General features: G+C 35.8%; 1 pseudogene; it reads left to right on the top strand.

Annotated features, from left to right (window-relative positions):
* Positions 1 to 877: 877 nt before the first annotated feature.
* LOC107858984 lies at positions 878 to 3,728 on the top strand (annotated as a pseudogene).
* Positions 3,729 to 4,971: the final 1,243 nt, after the last annotated feature.

Raw genomic sequence — 4,971 nt, 5'->3', positions numbered from 1 at the left:
ATCTAAGTTAAGAGAACGTTGATATTGCAGAACTAGTGATATAGGAAGACATTGTTAAAGACAAAATTCCATCAATTCATGTGTTATATTTTTTGCTTTATTCTTAACTACTGCTATTCTATTCATTTTTCCTCTATTTTGGTCCTTTCTTTACATTATTATTTTCTTTCGGACAAGTAGTACAGGTGATTATGATTGCATTAATATAGATATGGCTCCAGAAATTTCACTGCACCGTACTTTCACCATTCAGAAGCAACGCCACTACGAAATTTTAGCAGTTACAAATTAAAGTGAGAATACTTATCACATGACAATAGTTAGATGATAAATGTGAATGCAAGAACATATCTTGAAAGTTCGTTATACTAAAAATTAAATAAATTTATTTTAAAAAATAATACTTCCTCCGTTCCATTTTACTCGTTCCAAATTTCCTAATTCGATTTTTTATTTTACTTATTATTTTTCATTAATCAAGACAAGATAATTTTTTTTCCTTTTTTACCCTTAATATTAATTGTTTTATCTCCAAATTAAAAAGTAAATATTATTTAATAAAGATATTATAGCAAAATAATCATATTATTAATTATTTTTCTTAATCAATGTGCAATGTCAAATTGAAACGAGTAAAATAGAATGGAGGAAGTATATTGTTATTTCTATTTTGCCCTTATTAAAAAATAATTTTACTATTTTATAAAGAAATAAAAAGGTTGGGACGTAAATTATAAAAAAAAATAGAATAGAATGTAAGTTCAAAAAAAAAAGACACTTAATGTAAAATACAAGGAACCCAAAAAGTTAGGATGTAAATTATAAAAACAAATACAATAGGATACAAGTGACAAAAAGCATCCTATAAAACTTGTGAAAGACTTTATTCATTTGATGATTTGGGGGAAACAGCACAAAGAAAGTTGAGACTTTTGGGGGAAATGAAATTTCCGAAATCTGGGTCTCTCCCCGCTTCATGAAATTTTCACTTTCACTCCCCCGCGATTCTCTTCCCTCCTTTTACCATTCTTACTCTCTCAAATTCGTATACGATATATTATCTCTTTCTGTAGCCAAATGCGGCGTGAAGCATGAGGAATATACGTTGGAGACTTGTGTATACATGTCTAGTGCATCTCACTGGTTGATAGTATATTGATTGGGATTTTAATGGAGTGCAACAAGGATGAAGCCCTAAGGGCTAAAGAGTTGGCTGAGAAGAAAATGCACAGTAATGACTTTTTAGGGGCTCAAAAGGTTGCATTGATAGCTGATCGGCTTTACCCTCAGCTAGAGAATATATCGCAGCTACTTACTGTTTGTAATGTTCATTGTTCAGGTCAGAGCATCAGTACAGTGGGGGGATCAGAAAAGGACTGGTATGGGATTCTCCAAATTGATATGGTTGCTGACCAAGTGACCGTCAAGAAACAACACCGGAGACTTGCACTTGTGCTTCATCCTGATAAGAACAAGTTTCCAGGTGCAGAAGCAGCTTTCAAGCTAATTGGGGAAGCAAATATGGTGCTTTCCGACCCGACGAAAAGGGCTATGTATGATAGTAAGTACAGGGTTTGTTTATCTAAAGGTGCAGCAGCAAGACGACCATCTCATCAGGTTAATAGAAATCCTTCGGCTAGACAAGATAATAATATTCCAAATGGTTTCGGTTCTCAGTTCAGTAATTTGAATAATATTCAGAAAACACAACTGATTCCGTCAGCAATGCCGGAAACATTTTGGACTGGATGTCCTTTTTGCAATATTAGGTACCAGTACTACCGGAGTTTTGTGAACAGATCTTTACGCTGTCAGAAATGCTCAAAACCTTTCATTGCATATGATTTAGGTTCTCAAGGTGCTCCTCTCGGACCTAAATGGAGTCAGGATGTGGGCCCTCCGTATCAGCAGAAAGAGGTTTCCAACCAGGGAATCTCAAGAATGACACAAGGAGCTGGCAAAATGGGATCTCAACAGGGTCCTATGGGGTCACAACCAGAGGTACGAAGAGAAGAAACTGCTCAGGTAAATAACACTAATTTAAAGGCTAAAGGGAAGGCTGAAAAGTATGACAAGGAAATGGGCGATACAAATGAAGGGGCTTGTGTGCCAAAGGCTAGTAAAAATAACGGGAAAAGGAGTAGGAAGCAGACAGTTGAATCAAGTGAGAGGGTTGATACTTCCAGCTGCAGCACCGAGCCTGAAACTGAGGGCATTAAGTCTGGTAGCTGCGGCCCTAGGAGATCTTCTCACCTATGGCAGCATGTCTCCTATATTGAAGGTGCAAGTGATGACGAGAATGATTTGGCAAACCCTCTGAGGAAGGTACGGGCAAACCAATTAGCTGGAGATGATAATTCAAAGCAGGAAGAAGCAGCGAGTGGTGATGACTTATGGAATGCCAAATTTACTGGTTTTCATGGTAATTCCAAGGCAAAGGCTACTCAAAATGGAACAGCCCCTCCTAAAGAGAAAGGGCAAGATAAAAGTGCCAACTGTAGGAAATTTGACAAACAGGTTACTGGACCTCCATCAAGTGGGGTAGAAAAAGTTGAAGTCATTGATTCTGATTCCGAACCAGATATTGGTGATCCTCCAGAGTTATACGAGTGTCCTGATCCAGAGTTTAGTGATTTTGATAAGCACAGGGAAGAAAGTTGCTTTGCTGTTAACCAAATCTGGGCTTGTTATGACACCACTGATGGAATGCCAAGATACTATTGTCAGATTAGGAAAGCTTTTGTCTCCTGAATTTGAGCTACGGTTCACTTGGCTCGAGGCTAATCCAGAGGATCAAGGAGACATGGAAGGGGTAGAGGCAGAGTTACCAGCTGGTTGTGGGAAATTTAGACGTGGGAGGTCTCAAAAGTCTAATGATTGTCTTACATTCTCTCATCTAGTGCAGTGCGGAAAGGGTAAGACAGGTGCATTCATTGTTTATCCGAGGAAAGGGGAGACATGGGCTCTCTTTAAAAATTGGGATATTGGTTGGAGTTCAGATCCAGAAAAACATAGCAAGTACAAGTATGAAATTGTGGAGGTTCTTAATGATTTTGTCGAGGATGTTGGTATAAAAGTAAATTACCTGGATAAAGTGAGTGGATTTGGTAGCCTTTTCCAGCCCACCAGCCAGACTAATGTTTGTGAAGCCAAATGAACTTTACAAGTTCTCTCATCGAATCCCATCATTCAGAATGACTGGAACTGAAAAAGAGGGTGTACCTGTGGGATCGTTTGAACTTGATCCTGCTGCTTTACCTCTTAATCCAGATGACATTTGGTACCCTGGGAAACTGAGCAGAAATGCAACATCTGAACTGGAGAATTTGACAACACCTAACAAGTCTGTGGTTTTGAAAGGAATGTGTGCTACTAGTGGAGAGTCATCTAAGGTTCGAAGATCTCCCAGGAGGGTGAATATCTCCATGACCAGAAAACTGTAGACGTGACAGATTCTTTTCTTCTGTTTTGCTTGCTCAGTGGAGCTTTCATTGGGCTAGACTTGTGGATTTTGTCATCACTATAACTTGTAGGGATACCATTAGGATTAAGAGGATAGTTGCTGGCCTGAGCTCTTTTTTTGACTGCAGTATGTGTTCCAACAACAATTATTGCCAGTGTATGTCCTTTGTATAGTTTTTGCTGAATCAATGTATTTTCAGTTCGTTTTGTGAGATGGATTAAGGATATTGAGTTTGAAGAAAAAAAAAAAGATTAAATTCATTTTACTTTTCTCCATTCCAGACTTTCTTGTGCAAGGTATGAGTGTTTTTGTTGACATGTTCTCTCTTTTTATGAACTTAAGAAATGAAATGAATATTTTATATAAATAGATATGTGCGTGTTTATACTTTTTCTCTCAAAATCATCCAGATTAATTAAATATTATTGATTCATTTTATCAGGCCACCAAAGTTCATTTAAAAATGAGTTTATCTACGGGTGCAAATAATATTGCTCAAGGTAAATTCAGTAACTCTAGCCTTTAAATTATAGGTTTCGTTTTTTTATCATAAATTTTTTGTAAGAAATCAATGTTGTGATCTCATTTCGTGCGGTGTTATATTCAAGTTTATTTATTTTATCTTGCAAATTAGCTAGATCTTCTTTTATATAAATCAAATGTTTAATAAAATTTAGTGAATCATTTGAAATTGCGGTTGAGCTTACGATTTATTGATGGATGGTGATGATAGCCTTCCTTTACCTTTTGGATTAGAATGAATCATTAGATCTTAAATCATCGATCAAAAGTTATTGTATGAAAATGAGTAAATTTTAGTTAAATCCTTTAATCTGATTCTTTGACTTTGAAAAAGGGTACCCTTCACCTCTTGAATGATAAAAGAGCCCTTGGATCTCAAATGTGGAAGTTATTGTATAGAAATAACTAAATTTCGTTTAACAGTCCTAGTATTTTAATAAGAAAATAAAGCATTTTTTGGATTAGCAAATCAGATGGTTTTCAAAAATTCAAATATCACATTACCTATAAATTATGTGACATTCAAAGTTATTTCCTATTATTTGTAAAATAATTGTCAATAAAATATTTTTAGAAATAACTTCACGTAATTTGTAAGAATAAAGTGAAACAAAAAAAATGATTTACACAATCAGCTTTGTGCAATTGATAATTTGTAGGTTTTCCATTCCCTGTTCATTAATAATAAAAACATAACTGTAAGAGTTAATACATACAAATGAAACGAAACTTGACACCAAATTATAACTTTGATCTTAAACTTTGATAGTTCACAAATAGGACCTTTAACTATTCAAAACCTGAACAAATATGACCTTCAATTTTGCAACCCCATGCGTGAGTCTCACTCGCGCCTACGTGGAAAGGTAATCCAATCACGCAGTGCCACGTCGTTAAAAGGGCTGACTTGGAGAGAGGTCATATTTGTGCAGTTTTGAATAGTTAAAGGTCATATTTGTGCACTGTCAAAGTAAAACTTTGACAGT

Source organism: Capsicum annuum, chromosome 1, assembly GCF_002878395.1.
Source record: "Capsicum annuum cultivar UCD-10X-F1 chromosome 1, UCD10Xv1.1, whole genome shotgun sequence".
Lineage (NCBI taxonomy): Eukaryota > Viridiplantae > Streptophyta > Magnoliopsida > Solanales > Solanaceae > Capsicum > Capsicum annuum.
The sequence above is the reverse complement of the archived record's forward strand: the minus strand, read 5'-3'. Positions and strand labels throughout refer to the sequence as shown.